The sequence below is a fragment of the Crocuta crocuta genome, unplaced genomic scaffold (genome assembly GCF_008692635.1).
Source record: "Crocuta crocuta isolate KB4526 unplaced genomic scaffold, BGI_CrCroc_1.0 scaffold64, whole genome shotgun sequence".
Lineage (NCBI taxonomy): Eukaryota > Metazoa > Chordata > Mammalia > Carnivora > Hyaenidae > Crocuta > Crocuta crocuta.
The window spans coordinates 16,557,682-16,577,333 of NW_027530640.1; the positions used below are offsets into that span (position 1 = coordinate 16,557,682).

General features: G+C 39.9%; 1 pseudogene; it reads right to left on the minus strand.

Moving 5' to 3' along the window:
- Positions 1 to 6,728: 6,728 nt before the first annotated feature.
- Positions 6,729 to 7,739, minus strand: LOC144235353 (nicotinamide phosphoribosyltransferase pseudogene; annotated as a pseudogene).
- Between the last annotated feature and the right edge of the window lie 11,913 nt (positions 7,740 to 19,652).

Consider the following 19,652-nt stretch of genomic DNA (forward strand, 5'->3'; position numbering starts at 1 on the left):
TAAAAGTTTATTTACTTTTTAGAGAGAGAAAGAGGGTATGAATGGGGAGAGGGGCAGAGGGAGAGGGAGATGGAATCTGAAACCGGCTCCAGGTTCTGAGTTGTCAGCACAGAGCCCGATGTTGGGGCTTGAACTCGAGAACCGTGAGATCATGACCCGAGCCAAAGTTGGACACCTAACCGACTGAGCCACCCAGATGCCCCTGTTGTCGTTTTTTAAGATTCCACACTTAAGTGAGATCATACAGTATTTGTCTTTGACTTATTTCACTTAGCATAGTGCCTTCCAGGTTCATCTGTGTTGTCACAAATAGCGGGAATTCCTTCTTCTTTATGGCTGAATAATAAATATTACATTGTATATATGCATGTATGTATCTATGTATGTATGCATGTGTATACACATTTATATCCCACATCTTATCTGTTTATCCATCCGGAGACACTTTGGTTGTTTCTGTGTCTTGCAATTACAAATTATGCTGTGATGAGCATGAAGGTGTAGGTATCCCTTTGAGATAGTGATTTCATTTCCTTTGGAGATATATTTAGAAGTGGGACTTCTACATCATATGGTAGTTCTTCTTTTTTTTTTTTTTTTTGTAGTTCTACTTTTAATTTTTTGAGGAACTTCCATACTATTTTCCAGAATAGCTATAACAATTTACATTCCCATCAGTAGCGCACAAAGGATACCTGTGCTCCACACCATTGCCAATACTTGTTATCTCTTATCTTTTTGATAGTAGCCATTCTCACAGGTGTGAGATGGTATCTTTTTGTGGCTTTGATTTTCATTTCCCTGATAATTGGTGATTACTCTTGCCCATTTGCATATCTTCTTTGGAAAAATGTCTATTCAGATCCTTTGGCCACTTTTTAATCAGGTAATTTGTTTTATTGCTCTTGAATTACAGGAGTTCATTCTGTATTTGGGATATTAACCCCTTGTGAGGTCTATGATTTGCAATCATTTCTCCTAGTCTGTAGGTTGCATTTTCATTCTGTTGATTGTTTGGTCTTCTGTGTCGAAGCTTTTTAGCTTCATATAGTCCCACTTTTTTTGTTGTATTTTATTTGTTTGCTTTCTGTTTTTTGTTTTTTTGTTTTATTTTGCTCATGGTGCTTATACTTTCAGTGTCCTATCCAAAAAAGTCATTGCTAAGACCAATGTCAAGGGATTCCCCTTTTTTTCCTTTTAGGAGTTACTTCGTGTATGTCTGGTTATCATTTGTTTTGAGGATGTTATCAATCCCATTCCAGCCCCATAGCGGAGAACAGAAAAACAGTAGGCTACCAAAAAACCAAAACCGAAGAAAACAATAAAAAACTAGTGCTGTTGTCAGGGAAGGAGAGGTAAATGCTAGAGAAGCAAACAAAAAAAGTCTGCTCTCCTTCTTCTCAAAACTGTTGCTTTATGTGTTTAAAACAAATGTAACCATTTTAACTGTCAAAGAGGGAAGTTGATTCTTTGTTTTTTATTTCTGAGGGGATAAAGTGTAGCAGAAATGCTGTATGGAGTAAAAGTCATTCTGTTTTTTCCTCATTTGGAATTTGGGCTACCTCAAATGTTTCTCCTCCTCTCTCTCTCTCTGCTGCATGGTCTTCTGTGTTATGGATATGTGACCTCTAGCATTCAGCCAGGAAAGGAAATCAGAAGTGCGATTGCATTCACAGGATGACATAGTGATCTACTTTCTGACCCTGATCAGGATTCCATAAGTCTGTTTATATGACTCATGCTAGCTAGAGACACCCATTCAGTATGGCCTCCAGAGTTTTTATCCATTGAATGGTCTGGGTAGGAAATGAAGACAAAGAGTGGCTGCACTGAGAGGAGGGATGCTTCCTGGTCCTGGTGAGGGACTCTGGCAGGGCTAAGAATACATCCAGAGAGTCACAGGAGAAGATATGACACTAAGGCAATAGTTTATTTCTTATCTCCTTCAACGTACATCTTCTCTTAGGTATATTCTTAAGGGCTGTGAACCAAGACTTTTCTCTGGTTATAGAATTTAGAAATCAAACAAAGGGAAAGGTAAATATCTAGAGTTTTTATAATTTGTCGCAGTGTTATCTTCTGGTGATTGCTGATACAATACCAACTTGGGTTCCTCAAAGATATCCTACAATATCATGAAATCTCTGTGTTTGTTGGAACATTTCTCCCTCCATAGCTGCCATAATTTTAACTACCTAATTTTAACTACTTAATTTTAACTACCTAATTTCAACTGGTTTTGTCAAGCATAAAATAAATTTCTCTTTTCTTCTAGAATCCTATTAGTAGCAGTGAATCTCTCTTACAGAAACTAGAGACTAGATTTAAACTAGGTTTAAAGGTCAATCTCTGCAATCAGATTGACTATGGTTCTGGTCTTTCTTAAGCAGCTTACAAGCTCATACCCTTAAGCAAGATATTTAATGTTCTTCAGTATTAGCTTTCTTTTCTTTTTTTTTTTTTTTTGAGTGTTAGCTTTTTCATCCATATATGGAAATTATAATAAGCTCATCACCAAAGGACTTTTGTGAGAGTTTAAAGAGAGATTTATGTATAGTCCATAGTATATGCTCAAAATATGTTAGCTGTTGTTAACCTTGTATCTTCAACTGCATCAAGCACAGAACCAGAATAATAAATCTATGCTAGATTGTATAGTTTTTTAAAATTTAGTTTAGAGAGACAGAGACAGAGTGCGAAGAGGGGAGGGAAAAAAGAGAGAGAGAGATATGCAGAATCCAAAGCAGGCTCCAGGCTCTGAGCTGTCACCACACAGCCTGAGGTGGGGCTTGACCTCATGGACCACGAGATTATAACCTGAGCTGAAGTTGGATACTTAACTGACTGAGCCATCCTGGTGCCCCTGTGCTAGATTGTATAGAACCAGGTAAGGGATCTGAGGCTATATAGGTATTTAAAATAGAATGCAAAGAAAGCATCAAGAAGCAAGTAAACCACTGTGCCAAGGCAACATGTTTTAAAGAAGATGTGTCCCTGGAGAAAGCTCCACATATTCAACTAGTTATGATGGATTGTGGTCCTGCTTTCGTGCTGCTCTCTTGACTGGCTCCCTCCCCTCATCTATGCTTATTTCTGAGAATTCTTATAAAATCTCTAGGTGTTTTATCTTCCTGTGTACATTTACTCAGTTTCTTTGAATAAAACCCATTCTTTTTTGTTTGTTTCCTTTACAATTTATGGAATAATCTATAGGACTTTGTGACTCAACCATGGTGTCTGTTTAATTTTTTTTTATATTTTATTTCTATCATGGCTTATTAGAATAACAAAGCAGTGGTTAGTGTGGACTGCACATCCTTTATTCCCTAATTGCTAGAGAGAAAACAGCCAAGGACAACAGAAAATTTCCTTAGAATCACCCTGCTGCTGCTCAGAATCCTCACTGACTTCATGCCCTTGTGCTCACTGTTCTTGGGAGATGAGGAGCTTAATCACCCATTGTCAGTTGCTCTATCCTGTTTAGTCAGTCATCAGCTTACAAAATGATAAAAAACTCAAAAGGCAAATTAGGGGAGGGAGAGAGACAGGGAGTGGAAGAGAGAGAGACAGAGAGAGAGACAGACAGAGGGAGGGAAGTAGGGAGAGGGAGAAATCCAACAAACTTTTATTTCTACATTTCTTCTACTCTTGAAGCTTATTTTATTTGGACTTCAGGTACACCACTCTTCATTTTTAATTGCTTTGTTGAAGACAGTCAATTTCTTTTTCATGGTCCAGCTGATAAATCTTCACAGGGTGTTGGGTTTTGCAAAGTTGTAAATGCCTAATTTATTTTACATTTATTTTATTTCATTTTTTGCCAGGGTTGAAGGGACATATCTGGCTTTGCATTTGGCGTGAACTTTTAGCACCTTTTCAACTACAGCATTTATTCTGCTCACTGATGTTGACTCTGTCAGAAAGCTCATGAATCTTAACAGCTAGCATTTGGCAGTTGATTTTATCTTGCGTTCCGTGGCATGTGCGGAGGTGCATGATTTTATCTTGCGTTCCGTGGCATGTGCGGAGGTGCACCGCCCCAGCCCTCTGTGACAACTGAAGAGCCTCCTCCAGCTGCTGAAATATTGGTGGCTCATAACACTTATGAGAATCCCTCTCTGGGTAATGGTCTTAGCCAAAGAATTTCTTCAGAGCCCAAGGTCACATCCTCTCTGTACAGTCTGGATGCACCCTACCCTGATCAGTACAGGCTTATAAAACCCAGGCCCTTTGCTTCAAAGGGAATGACTTAGAAGGGCCATCTCATTTCCGTAGGACTGACTGAGGCCTTCCTTGGGACTAAATCATAGGTAAATCCCTTCTTCCCATCCCTATTTTTTTTTTTTGTCAAATGTGTTGGTCCTGAGAGCATTCTTCAAAGAACTTCTCTTTACATATAGGCTTTATTATTATTTAGGTGTGAAAGAGATGGTCCTCACTGAAAAGATAGTTTGTTACTCAGTTTTCAAGAGGAAGGGGCACATCATACCATGGTGGACAATGTAGGGAAGCACTAGGGTCAGTCAGGAGGTGATGGGAGGGTGAGGTAGTGCCAGCAAGAGTCATTACTAGGAGTTTCAAAGGAAGGAATAAATGAAGAAAATTTTGTGAAAATGTTGGTAGCATTCTGGGGCATGGAGGCTGCTGTTAGGAACCTGGCCTTGTGGTGGTGAGAAGAGGTAGTTGGGAATGTGGGTTCTCGATTGATAGGTTTGCATTTAAAGAGCACACTTAAGGGGCACCTGGGTGGTTCATTCGGTTAAGCGTCTGACTTCAGCTCAGGTCATGATCTCACGGTTCGTGGGTTCGAGCCCCACGTCGGGCTCTGTGCTGACAGCTCAGAGCTTGGAGCCTGCTTCTGATTCTGTGTCTCCATTTCTCTTTTGCTTTCCTATTCCTGCTCTATCTCTTATCTCTCAGAAAATAAAAACATTAAAAAAATAAAAAATAAAATAAAAAGCATACTTAAGGGGCACCTGGGTAGCTCAGTCGATTAAGCATCTAACTTCTGCTCAGGTCATGACTTCATGGTTTGTGGGTTCAAGCCCTGCATTGAGCTCTGTGCTGACAGCTCAGAGCTTGGAGCCTGCTTCTGATTCTGTGTCTCCATTTCTCTTTTGCTTTCCTATTCCTGCTCTATCTCTTATCTCTCAGAAAATAAAAACATTAAAAAATTAAAATTAAAAAGCACACTTAAATACAAAGAACAAACTGAGGGTTGCTGGAGAGGTGCTTGGTGAGGGGATGGGCTAAATGAGTGATGGGCATTAAGGAAGACAGCTGTTGGGATGAGCGCTGGGTGTCACATGTAAGTGATGAATCACTAAATTATACTCCTGAAACCATTATTATGTTAGCTAACCTGGATTGGAATAAAATTGAAAAAAGTACCAAAATAAAAAATAGAAAGCACACTGGTAGTCAGGTTGTATACCATCTCTATCAACTGGGCAACCCCTTTAGTGTTGGCATGGCCCCAAATGCCAAAGCATCAGAGTACAGAAAATAAAAGACACGGCTCAGACAGCTTCCTGCACTGAAGTTTTCGTCCCAGATTCTGTCTCTCTGGGAACCACACCTAAGGTGCCCTCCATTTTGCTACCCACAATGCATAGTATGTAGGTTCATCATCCTCCAAATATTTCATGATTGACTTTTCAAAAGAGAAAAAAGCACTAATCCATGGCATTGGCTGGTTTGGGTGGTGTCGTGACCCCGTCATGGCTGATTTCAAGCTGTCACACTCCTGTCGCCGAAAGTGCAACTGGGAAGAGATGCATACAGTCCTGCTCCGGGGAGCCCATGGGACCTGACTCCAACATACCACTGGCTCCTCCTCAGGGGTGATGAAGGCATTTTCAGGAAGCATTTTCACCAGCTAGAATACAACTAAATGCTAAATAACTTGGACTTCCTGAATTTTCCTACTAATTCCCTACCCAACATTTCCTACATGTTGTAGGTTTGCAAACTTATTTTCTCCAGGTTTTGTCCTGGCATAATTTTCAAACTGTTTAATAACACTAACAACTTTGTTAAGACCATATTTTATTTAATGCTTAATGAAGAAAAAAAGCAGTGTCTTTTATCTTCAGATACTTTTTTAAAAGTCTGTGCTCAAAAATCATGAAGAGTCGGAAAGACTCTTAAATCTCTAAGCCTTTAAATATACCTTACACAATCCTGTTTGTTTAAAAATACAAGTTAAATATAAACATAAAAAGTCATGGTAATTTTATTCAAATCTGTTTCATATGATTTCCAGTTATATATAAGAGTTTCTTGTTGTTATTTGTGAGAAGATATGTACCAGATTGAATTACTATCTATTGGCATAGGGCCCTAAAAAGCTTACTTCACCATTAATCTCTTACATGATTAAATGCATTTCCTAATTAACAATTACCTAAACATTGGGAATAAATTAAAAGGACAGTATGTTCATAAACCAACAAATAATATGGCTGTAATGTACCCTAGAAGATGACAAAATACATCTGTACAATAAACATTATGTATTACATACACATAGATATCTTCATGCATGCATGCCCCCTCCCCCACCTCCAATAGGCTCACATACTCAGTCAAAAAACAAAGCTTAATGTGATGGAGTTTCCAGCCCATTCTTTAGTCTTCATATATGAACAGGTTCTTGTCATCCTCCCACTCTTGAAGGCAGGAAGAAGATCATGACAGAATTCTGCAAGGTATCCTTTTCTCAAGAACTACAAAATTCTCAGCTGTTTTCTATTTAAATATAATCCTCCTTTTCTGGGCCTTTTGTTGAGATCAGCAATTGAATTCTTGAAGACAATAATCCCAAGGCCATGCGGTACATGAAAGAAAAATTCAAGAGATACCTTATTAACTTCTGGAGCAGAGCTTCACCAGAACCAAAGGAAATATTTTTAATACTCCATTTTTTTATACCTTTCAGTTTCACCTGAGGTGCTTCTATACCCTTCCCTTGACTAACTGTAAGATAACATGGCAGCCACTTGTAGCCCTTTGAATTCTCAATAATAGGGAATTTCTTACCTAAAATATCTACAATCTTTAATACAGTGTTAAGAGGATTTCGAGAATTAGCTCTAATTATTAGTGGTGCCTCTGTACAGTTTGATACTCTTAAAAGTCTTAGATCGTCATCCCCTATTTCCTCACATTATAAATGCTGTAGCTGATCCTGACTACAGATACAAGCACTGATGAAAGCTGTTACTTGATGTTCAAAAGCATCTTTTTCATGGTCTTTACCTCAGGCTGTTGTGATACGGTATTCTGCCAATGGAACAGAATAGTCTGGAACAGGATCTTTTGTTCTGAATTTTTAATTAGAGCACTTCCTGCTACTGTATCTGTTCCTTTGAAGTTAACCAAGTGAGCAGACGTTCGTATGCCAGTGGTGTTTTGCAAGGAGACTCCTCTGTAGTCAAAGCCACATAACTTGTCTACCATCTAGATTATCAGAAGTTGCTAAGAAATATTTGGCCAAGATATTCTTAACGCTCTCTAGAATTTGTAGTCACTATAATTGGCTACCAGGACCGAAAAGAATAGTCTCATTTCACTTTGTATGTCAATAACACTCAGTCTATATTTTCTACTGTAAAGACACTCTTTTCCTCTGTCAATGACAGAACCCTTAGGAGAGCACTTACTTCTTTTGGAAGATGTCCATCATATTTCCCAAGAATGTAGTCCCATTGCTTTTCATTAAAGGCACCATCTTCAAAAGAGAATTAATTTTTTATTCTGCACTATTTCTTCTGTTCATCCTACCTACTGATTATTTTTATTTCAGACATTGTCATTTTCACTCTGTAAGTAGCTCTGTAAGTAGGTCTCTCTTGTATCTCCCATGCCTCTACTTCACAAGCTCAGTCTTCCTTCTAACTTGTTGAGCACACGGAACAGCTGCAGTGCTGTCAGTGTTTAATTTCTTAACCTGGGTGGTGGATACATGGTGTGCGCTTTGCATTACAGTGGGGCGTTATATCACATTTGTAAAATTTACCTTTGTGTTTCATACACTTTTCTGCATGGGTATTGTATTTCAAAGTGAAACATTAGATGGTTCAAGAAATCATAGTAACTCCACATTCAATATACCCTAAATTCAAATACTTCTCATCATTTCCACCATACTTATCCCAATCGATCCAGTGCTCCATCATTCTTTAACTTGTTGATAGTAAACACCACACAATTGGATTTCCTTCTTCTGTCCTTGCCCCACTATTTACTTTGAGCTCAAAGGTTAATGACATTGTTGTAAAATACAAGTTGAATCGTGTCATTCCTCTCCTCAATCCCAATGGCTTTCCATCTTAGAGTCAAAGTTCAAGACTTTTTTAGCTTACATAGACTTATATGATCTGACATCCTCTTAAAATTTTTCTTCTAACTTATTCCCTTTATATTACCCATGCTAGCCTCCCTTTTTGACTTCTAACTTCCTGCATGCTCACCTTCTTTAGAGGTATTACACTAGAAATTTACTATGTCTCGAATATTCAACTCATTGATAACCCCGTGGCACACTCCCCTTCTTGCCACCAAATCTATATTTATATTTTATCTTCTTTTTAAAATTTTTTAAAACTTATTTCTGAGAGAGAGAGCGACAGCGTGAGCAGGGGAGGGTCAGAGAGAAAGGGAGACACAGAATCGGAAGCAGGCTCCAGGCTCTGAGCTAGCTGTCAGCACAGAGCCCGACGCAGGGCCCAAACCCATGAACCGTGAGATCATGACCTGAGCTGAAGTCGGATGCTTAACCAACTGAGCCACCCAGGCCTCCCTATATTTTATCTTCTTTGTAAGACTTTCCCAATTTCCCGGGCTAAATCAGTCTCCTTTCAGAGACACCCATTCCCTTTCCTTATTTATCTTTTTGCATAGTACATCCCACCATCAGTCATTGTATGTATATTTGTATTCATTTGTTCTTTGTCTATCTTACACTAAACATAATCTTTAAGGGAAATGATTTTTATCACTTTTTAAAAATTCATTGCTTAAAGCTTAAGTGCCTATGTCAGTGTCTCATGTGAAGTATGTACTCAGTAAATATTTGTTGAATGAATACTCTTAAACCATTATTCTCTACTTTCAGGTAATTTGTCCTCCTTGAGATAAAAAAAAAAACCCTCTAGTGTTTATTTCAGTGGCTTGTACATAATGTGCAATTAATAGCTGTTTGTTGAATGAATGACTCTATGCCTAGCTAGTGGCAATGTAGTCCTGTTTTCCTAATGGTTACAGATGGGGAGTAGGAGTATGCACTCTGATATTCTATTCTTGGCTTTTCTCTGACTGCATTCAATAGGCATGAATATTCATTACCTGCTTATTTTGGGACCTAAATATCAAACACTCATTTAGTAAACATGTTGGTCTGGAAAACACTGGACAAGCCACTGCTGATTGAAACAAAGACCACATATTCCTCCAGACTCCCAAAATATGTCTGCAAAATGAAATGTATCCCTGCCTTCTACGGTATGCTGCTAAACGTGCATTTGCATATGCAGATACCAGATTCTGCCAACAGATCAGTTAATTGCCAATACAAAGCTGCCACTGAGGACATATTTGCTTCTCTCGTAAAGGCCAATACGGTTGCGTGGGCCACAAATGAAATGCATGCTGTTGGATTTGCAGGAATAGTTTCAGAGACTGGACACGATTACCTCTTTGCTGAAATAAATTAGAGAGCTCTTGCTGTCAGTTCTAAAAGTCCCTGCTTTGTCAAAAAGGAAATGCTACTTGTTTTTCCCAAAAATATGCTGATGCCAGAAAAACAAAACAAAAACAAAGGAAACTACCTTTGTGCCTCAACTTGGGCACATTTGGAATGAGAGCCATCACTCCCCTATCTTCAGTTATATCTGCAAGAGCAAAAAAGTTCCTGGAATAAGGAACCGTGTGGTCTTACTCCCAGGTCACAGTGTTCTCCATCAGTGGCACTGGCCAGCCTTGACCCTTCTCCACATAGGGAAAGTCTCCCTGAAATGCAGTGGCGGGCCCTGCAAAGAGAACTTAGCGGTTGATGGACCAGTGCAGACTATAATAGAAATCTTTCCCATTTTGTGACGATCGACTAAAAATATTTACACAGTGTTAAGTAGGCATGTGATCTAACATTATCACTTTACAGATGGGATAATGCTGGCCCAGAAAGGTAAAATGACTTCTCTAAAGTCACAGAGCTAGTAACTTTCATGGTGGGACTTAAGCCATCACCTGACTTCTGACACCGTGGTCTTTCCATTATGTTACTGCCACAGTCATGGGTCTACTTGTAAGCACACTGGCTCTCAAAACATTCACAGTTTTTAAAGAAGTCACCCACGAAGCAAACTAAAAATGTAGATCTTTGCGACCTCCCTCTCAGAACTTGTCATTGGGAAAGTCAGAGATAAAGTTTAGGAATTATGCCTTAGCAGGTACCTCAGGCGAATTTAATGTAGATAACATCAGGCTACAAGTTGAGAAATTCTAGTACCTGGGAGAATAAATATCATCAGGAAGATGTAGAGTACATAGATTAGCACTACCACTGCAGAGCCAAAAGAACTGTGTTTATAATTTCCAGCTTTGCTACTTCCTGACCAGGTATATTTGAATGATTTTTTATTCAACCTCTCTTGGTCTCGTTTATCTTACCTCTAAAATGAGAACTCGCTAGGTTCTTGTGAGAATTGTATACGTATAAGTGTGGGTATGTGTATGTATATGTGTATAAAGCATAGTCTGCCTTGTGCATAGTAGATGCTTAATAGATCCTCGCTATTGTTGTTATTGATAGTATATATATTATATATGTCATACTTTTAAAAATGTCTTAAGGAATGTATTATTGATATTTTGAAAGAGCAACTAATTTCCCAGTTTCATATACATATGTAAGTAATATAACATAGTATATGTAAAAATATAATATAAATATATTTCCCTTTGGCTGTGCCCCAGTCTATTGCTTCTGCCTCAGCCCCAACAAATCTACCACAGAAAATACCCATGTGGGAGAGTAGGTATGAGTCAATAAGACTGTACATCTATTCTTTGAAACATTGTATTCTCTTTGCTTCCATTGAGCCTTAAGTAAAATGACCGATTGCATTCAACAAGCCTGGTGAGAACTCACATTTCTGATTGAGAGAAAATATGTTTAAGTAATTTAGACATTTCAGCATGTTTAGTCCTACCTGTGCTTGAGATCTTTCAATCCAGTGAGCTTGTCAAGTGCACTGAAAATACATTCAACCCAGGTTGTCATTTATATGTATAAGCCTACAGGATACTAAAAGTCGACCAGGAGATAAAATAAATAAGGGCCTCAAATCATCCCAAATAGTGACTCCAGTGCTGCTTTATCATCAATTGTCTAAAATAACTTGATTGCAAAGATTCTGAAGATAGATGGTGGAAATAAACTCAAATGTCAAGTGACAGCTATGCCAAGAAAAGTGGAGATGGATGTCTGAGAATTTTGAGTGACTTTGGGACTATCTGAGTGTTTTAGATAGCACAGATCATTTAGGAATCAGACACTCTGTGATTGACCTTTAGTTGCTTTTAAAAAGTGTGGAGAGAGGCAATCAGCTTGGCTACAGTGATAGATTGTATTATTGAAAATGGACCTAAACATCACTTTCTAGTCGGCGGTGATAGCAGTAGTGATTCCGGTGTTAGCGTTGTGTGGAAGGCTCTCTTTTTTTCTTCTAAAAATATGGATAGGTAGCATAGCTCAGCAGATGACAGCAAGACCTTGGGGTTGAAGACGGCCAAGGTTTGAATCCAGTCCGATACTTCCTAGATGTGTGAAGTTGGACAGGTTGCTTGGAATCTTGACGTTTCTGTTTCCTTATCTGTAAAACAAGAGTAAATTGCTGACCCTAAAGGGTCACGTATATAATTTATATATTATGTGTATATTATTTAACATGTAATTTAATTATATAAAGTACCTGAATTTTAGGAGATGATCAATAAATGCTTTCTCCTTCACAGTAGGGTTAGTGGTAATAAAAGTATTAGAAGAAGTAGGGGGCATTTTGTAATAATGTTACAAGCCTAATTCGACTTTAATCTGCTGTCTGTACCTAATATTTAGGTTGCTTGAATGATAGCCTACTCAAAACTGAATTTTCCCAGTGGAAATAACTAAATGATGAAAACGTCAAAGAGAAAAAAGAGATTCAGAATGGTCTAGGATATTTTATTTATTTTTATTTTTTTTTAAATATTTTTTATTTATTTCTAGGAGAGAGAGAGAGACAGCGTGAGCAGGGGAGGGTCAGAGAGAGAGAGGGAGATACAGACTCTGAAATAGCCTCCAGGCTCTGAGCTGGCAGTCAGCACAGAGCCCGACACGGGGCTCGAACCCACGAACGGCGAGATCATGACCTAAGCGAAAGTCGGATGCTTAACCGACCAAGCCACCCAGGCGCCCCTCAGAATGGTCTAGGATATTTTAAACATGTGAAGACCAACAGAATTAATGGGCCAGAGTCTGTGCAGTATGTGAATGGACCTCAGATTTGTACTTAGTATTTACACACTTCAGGCAGTAGGAGGTGGGGTGTCCACATGAATCTGCTTAAAAGCAAACAACAATGGGGCACCTGGGTGGCTCAGTCGGTTCAGCGCCTGACTTCAGCTCGAGTCACGATCTCCCAGTTTGTGAGTTCGAGCCCCGCATCAGGATCAGAGCCTGGAGCCTGCTTCGGATTCTGTGTCTCCGTCTCTCTCTCTCTGTCCCTCTTCCACTCACACGCTGTCTCTCGCACTCTCTTGAAAATAAATAAACATTAAAAATTTTTTTTTCAAAGCAAGCAATAAATCCAAGCATTTATTATTCATTGATATAAAACTGTCAAATGCCAAGACCCTGAGCAGAGTTCTTAGATGCTGCATTGCTATCAGTCTCTCTCCAGAGTACTAGAATAGAAAAGAGTTCAAGGCTTCCCTGGGCTAAACTGGTCTCCTCTCAGGTGCCCTGTTGGCCTATTGTTTATTCTCTTTTGGGCCTATCAAATTTTGCATGTTGGAAGGAGGTAATAAGTTTATTTAATCTGAGGTGACTGATACGGTTTCATATATCTTCTCAAGTAAATACTTATGTGGGATTGAAGAGGAATAAACTTCTATATATTTAACACTCAGACATAAGTGATTCAGAATTTAGTGCGTACAATTTCGGACTTTTTAAAATAAATAGCCATTTTCACACATAGGCACCAAAGTGGTACGTTATATTCCTACTTGTAAACTGCTCTTATATACTGACCATTTTCATTTCCTTATATTTTTACATCATAACTTTAAGGGCTACGAGTTATGACCTCATGTTACCCTTCTGAACCTGTGTTTTATGGTTGGAAAGGCCATTGTTCCTAAGACTTGGCTTCTAAGAACTAAATAGAGATATTTTCCTAGAGTAAACCTTTCAGAATTTCACAATGAACTTACTGAAATTCTAGAAGTAAAATTGCTGAGTAATTTAATACAGAAAATTGTAAGATATAGTCACATATTATCAAAGCTAAGATTTCTATACACCTTAAAGAAAATGAGCACTTTCCCCACTGTAACTGTCACTGGGTATCATCATTAAAAGCAATCAAAAGGACATGTAGACTCAGAGCATGTTTTTTACCTGACTGTAGCCAATCCATGATAATGGTGGAATATCATTGCCTCCTCTGTTGAGAGCCTATTTTGTGTTCTATTTTGTTGGCATCTATGTCCATCTCACAGATAGAGTTAGCAGCTGTGAACATCTGCACACTTGCTAAGAGCGTCATAAGAATGTAGTGAAGTAAGCAGGCTTCTGCTTCCCTCCATATTAACAAAGACATACTTTGCTGACTTCTGAGGGCCAGTGCAGTGCCACAACCCCAGTGGATTTCCTTTAAGAAGGGAACCAGCACGTGTTCTTGTCTTTGTATTTCAACAGTGCGGTAAACACTTACAGATAACGTCGCGATGCTGCTAGAAATGGAATGATTCAAAGATAGGGCCTGTACCAAATGTCAGTGAGTACAAAAAATCCAATCACCATGAAAATCAGATAAGGACTCTCTCTCCCTGTCGGCAATAGGTTGTTTTTTTAAAGATACTTTTTTTTAAAGCTATGAAAAGCAAAATCAATTCTTGCTTTATATTTATCTGAAATACTTACAAAGCCATTTTCCCCTTCTGTAACCTAAAGTGGAAAAGCTAAACTCCAATGTCTTTTTTTTTTTTTTTTTTTTTTTTTGTGAGAGCNTAATGAGAGCACATGTAATTATCAATTACCCCAGCTGGTAGGTACTGTAACTTGGAGATATGTAGTTTGCTTTGGAGGCCTCAATTTTTAAAAGAAATGATCTGACAGGGGTAATTGGATACAAACTCTAGCATCATTGCCTTATGAAATAATAGCAAAATAAGACAAAAATCATAAAATGTTGTGAGTGGATTAGGTCTCTGTTAACGGGGTCTTGTCTTTTCCTACCTGGAATGCTTTTCTTTCACCATCTCCATCCCACACTGCTCCAGTCACCATTGATTTGGGAATGACCCACGAATTCATATCTCTAAGCCAGAGCTCACTTTTTGAGCTCCCTGTACATCCATTTGCCTCTTGACTTTACAGCTTGCACTTCCCCAGTGCCCATAGGACATGATGCATCTGAGATCCGTAAGCTTCTCCCGCAAAATGAGTCTCTGTCTAGCCTGCCTGAGCAAAGGCAGAAAGCCATAGCCACCTCATCAGCAAGTCTCACCCCGTCTCTTTCTAAGTATCTTAGGTGCATTCATTTCTTTACCACTGGCCCTTGCCTGGGATCAGCTACTTCCTCTTGCAGCTGCAAGAGCGTCCTCCCTATAGGCCGCTGCAGTTAGTGTCCTTGAGTCCTGGTCTTCCTCCGCTGCCCCACCCCTGCCCTTTCCAGCATGCTCCCCCCAAGAACAGGGGAAGTCGTCTTTTTATACCTCAGGCGTGATCATGCCATCTCCAACTTGAAATGTTCTAAGGGATTCTCATTGATTTAAAATGCTGAAAATTGTCTTTACAAGGCCTGCACAGGCATACACTTTTCTGCCTATTTTACCAGTCTTTTTTTTAATGTTTTTATTTTATGTTTGAGTGAAAGAGAGAGACAGAGAAAGAGAGGGAAAGGGAGAGAGAGAGAGAGAATGAGCAGGGGAGGGGCAGAGAGTGAGGGAGACACAGAATCTGAGAGTCTGAAGCAGGCTCTGGGCTCTGAGCTGTCAGCACAGAGCCCAATGAGGGGCTCAAGCTCACAAACTGTGAGATCATGACCTGAGCCGAAGTCGGACGCTTAACGGACTGAACCATCCAGGCACCCCTCCTTTACCAATCATCATCATCATGCTGTCACCTGACAGTGGCCTTTGCACACCTACTCCAGCACTCCCCTTCTCAGCTCCGGGCATGCTTGCCTTTCTCTCACTCTTTGTCTCTCCTTTCCAGCATCACTTTGTTGGAAAACATTGTCTGACCCACCAACCTAGGAAAGATTTCTCTAGTCTCTGCTCTCACAGAATTGCCTTTCCTTTCATGTTACTTACGTCAGTTTTGTAATTACACACCTGTTATTTGGAATTACTTGATTAATATTTGCCTGATAAGCTTTGTGAAAATATGGATTTACGAGAGCTTCTATAACAAGGGACCACCAAATGAGTTGCTTAAACAACAGATACTTATTGTCTTACTGTTCTGAAGGTTAGATGTCCAAAACCAAGGCATTGGTAAGGTTGGTTTCTTCTGAACTCTTTGATGGAAGGATATCTTCCTGACCCCTGTCCTTGGTTTGTGGTTGACCGTATTCTCCTTGTGTCTTCACATCATCTTCTCTCTGTGCATATCTGTCCAGCATCCAAATTTCTCTTTTCTGTATGGACACCCATTATATTAGATTAAGACTTACTCTAATGACCTCATCTTAACAAATAACATACGCGTTATGTTATTTCTAAATAAGGTTGCATTCTGGGGTGCCTGGGTGGCTCAGTCAGTTGGGCATCCGAGTCTTGGTTTTGGCTCAGGTCATGATCTCACAGTCATGAGATCGAGTCCCATGTCAAGTGTGGAGCCTGCTTAAGATGCTCTTTCTCTCTCTTGCTCTGGCCCTCCCCCATTCATGCTCTAACACTCTCTCTTTCAAAATACATACACACATATGTACATACTGTCACATTCTGATGGACTAGGGATTAGGACTTCAACACACGCATTTGGGGAGACATAATCCGCAACAGGGTCCATGTCTGTCCCCAGTGCTCAGCAGTGTCAGAACCATGAATGAACAGACAAACGATACTTCGTAGCATTCATGTAGCCACAGTTAATCAGGAGCAGAAATTGGATCCTTAACATGGCAGGATTAATCCTTTGTTATTTCTCTTCCTTCATCTTAAACCATAAATTTTTCTTTTTCTTTTTTTTTTAATATTTTTATTTATTTCTAGGAGAGAGAGAGACAGCGTGAGCAGGGGAGGGTCAAAGAGAGAGGGAGATACAGACTCTGAAACAGGCTCCAGGCTCTGAGCTGGCAGTCAGCACAGAGCCCGACGCGGGGCTCGAACCCACGAACCGCGAGATCATGACCTAAGCGAAAGTCGGATGCTTAACCGACTAAGCCACCCAGGTGCCCCCAATTTTTATTTTTCTGAACAAAAAGAGGAGGGATACATTCAAAGAGAATTGTTTAGTACAACATCATGTGACTGAGATTCAATGATGTGACTGCACCAGAGAGACTGTCCCTTTAAGGAAACTCAGTTTGTGTTTATGTAAGAGAAAGGAGGTGGGTGGGGACAGTGGCAGAAACTGGGAGGAAACACTGTTGCCAGTAGCTTTAAGGATTTGAAAACACAACCTGGAATGTGAACAGAGAGAGCCTGCTGTTCTCCATGCCTGAGACACCAAATGTGACATAATGCATTTTCCAGATGGGTGCCTCAACTCTCCCATCCCAGTGCTCATCTGTAGTATGGATTTGTCACTTGCACACAGAGACAGTCTGTCACGCCACACCCTTGAGTCTGAGTAGGCCTGTGACTATCAGTGCAGCCAAATGGACAGCGTGCCACTTTTCAGTGTAGCCTTCCACGGGCCCAGCAGATTTCATTATTCCTCTTGGAAGTCAAACACACGTAAGAAGTGTGACTATCCTAAGAACGCTGTTGTCAGAAAACCCATACATTTGGGAAGGCCCGTGGAAGATGCGAGACTGTGTGGAGAGAAGGAAAGAGGTCAGGGGCAATGGGTACCAGGTCGGTGCGCAGAGACCATCGTGGATTCCAGCCAAGTTGAGCATCCCCATGACTCCAACCCCAGCTGCTGTCTGCCTGCAACCTCATGGGAGACCACTGGTGAGAACTGCCTTGCTGACCTTGAGAACTGACTCACTGACCTTGGCCACCCCTCAGCACTGGGAGGCAGATTAATAAATGATTGTTTCAGAGCAGTCAGCCATACGGTGGCTTTGCAGCAGTAGGTAGGCAGACCTGTCGAATAAATATTCCATAAATGTCTTGCATATAGCAGCTAGTAAATGTCTTCTTCTTGGTGAATGGATACATTTGTCTCCAGGGTCCAAAGAGAATGGACACAAAGAAAACAGAGAAATGGATCTTTTGTGCACGATGTGAAAAACCTCCTATTATAGTTTCCTGTCAGAATGCTTTTCCTTTGAAAAGCCTCCTCCACTGGAAGGCTTTCAAGACACTAAGAGAGCTGACCTTAAATGTCTCTTTCTGCTGTCAGGTCAGGCAACCAGCTCAGACCTCAGGAACGGCGGAGGCTTTAGGAGAGAGTTCTTCATAGTGAGAACGAGAGGCGTGAAATAATTTCTTGGCTGGCAGCTGGAAACTGAGAATTTTATTCCTAGAGAGTGTTAAGATTTGAAGAGAAGGCATTTAGCCACTTTGGAATTCAATGTCTCATCAGAGTGTTAACCCTCTTCATTGCACCGCCTCTACCCAAGACCAAACCCCAGTCTGCACCGGGTCACTCAATGCAATATTTTCATAGAACAGATCTGATTGATGAACAATCTATAGCTTGAGACTGGCCACTGACAACTTAGTCAACCTTCAATTGCCTTAATTTTCACTTGTTTAAAAGGCTAGGGTGATAGATTTTTTTATTGATCAGTTTTGCATGGGGTTAAAAGAACTTCATGCATCAAAGCAAACTCTTGCTTGTAGAAATAAGCAAGTTGCAAATTTTAAAATTAACCTAACCAAAAAGAAACCAGTTTTACCCCTAAACGCGTCCAGGTATAGTAGAAGTCTTAGGTTTAATCTCTCAAAGATGTAATTCTCAATACTTACATGTGTACATACACACAACCATAGTTTTATTGTACCTCCATACCTCTGTGCGTACACTGTGTATGCATACACACAGAGACACACATGCGCACACACACGTGCATACACACACGTGCATACACACACATACACAAACACAATTGCACACATACACGCATCTTTCCAGAGGTTAGACCTCAACTTTTCCAGCAACACTCACAAAATCCACTTTCAATCTCATGTCTTATACAAATTAAACCAATGTACCTGTTGGTATTCAAGAGCCATGTAATTTAAATTTACACCATTTCCATCAAGCTTGGGTAGTTTTCAAAGAATGCACCACACTTATATTCCCAGGATTCTCTCCTGAGAAGTGTAAAGAGCTTATAGTTTCCCATACCACACAGTTTGCTTCTGAAAAACTGTTAGACTGAGCATCAGCTAGACTATTAAACAGTAGTCCTTTATAATCTAAGTCTTGTTGTCAACCAGACTATTTTATTTCTATGGTTTGCATCTTGCATATCATCAGTGTGCATATGTCTAACTTAGGTAAATACTTCGAATTGTCTTACATTTCTTCAATATAAATGCACAACCCTTTAAACGTTATGGGGCCAGTGGAGCTTAAGGCCCAACAGAGGGAGTTCTGCCATTGCACATGTGAGTGATTAAAAAAATAAACTTATTTAGTAGAAATAATGATTATCAGTGAACAAAGCAATGGAAGTTTCATAGGCAGGTGTTGTACAGACTCTCTACCTGCATCTTTCTACGGCTGAATATAGTTCTCTTTTTTATGTCTGTGTATAATTGAGAGAGAGAGAGAGAGAAAGAGAAAATGAATGGGGGGGGGAGGGGCAGAGAGAGAGACAGAGACACAGAATCCAAAGCAAGCTCCAGGCTCTGAGCTGTCAGCACAGATCCCGACGCGGGGCTCAAACCTATAGACGGTGAGATCATGCCCTGAGCTGAAGTCAGACATTTAACTGACTGAACCATCCAGGTGCCCCTCTTGTTTTGCACTTTTTAACTTCACCGTGGACATCCCAAATGAGATAGTAAAGAGATAGCCATATAGCCATACCCTTTTTGTAAAATATGGATAATGATGTTCTCCTTTAGTAATGTGCTTTGGATTGAATGTGATGATATACAGAGGGCTTAGCACATACTAATAGTTCAATGGGTTACTGTAATTGTTGATATTCATTGCCCATATTAGTGTAGGGCTTATAATGTTCTTCTAATAGAAGAATATATTTCTATGGTGTCAACAGCACAAAATTACCTATAAAAATATAAAGTTTTCA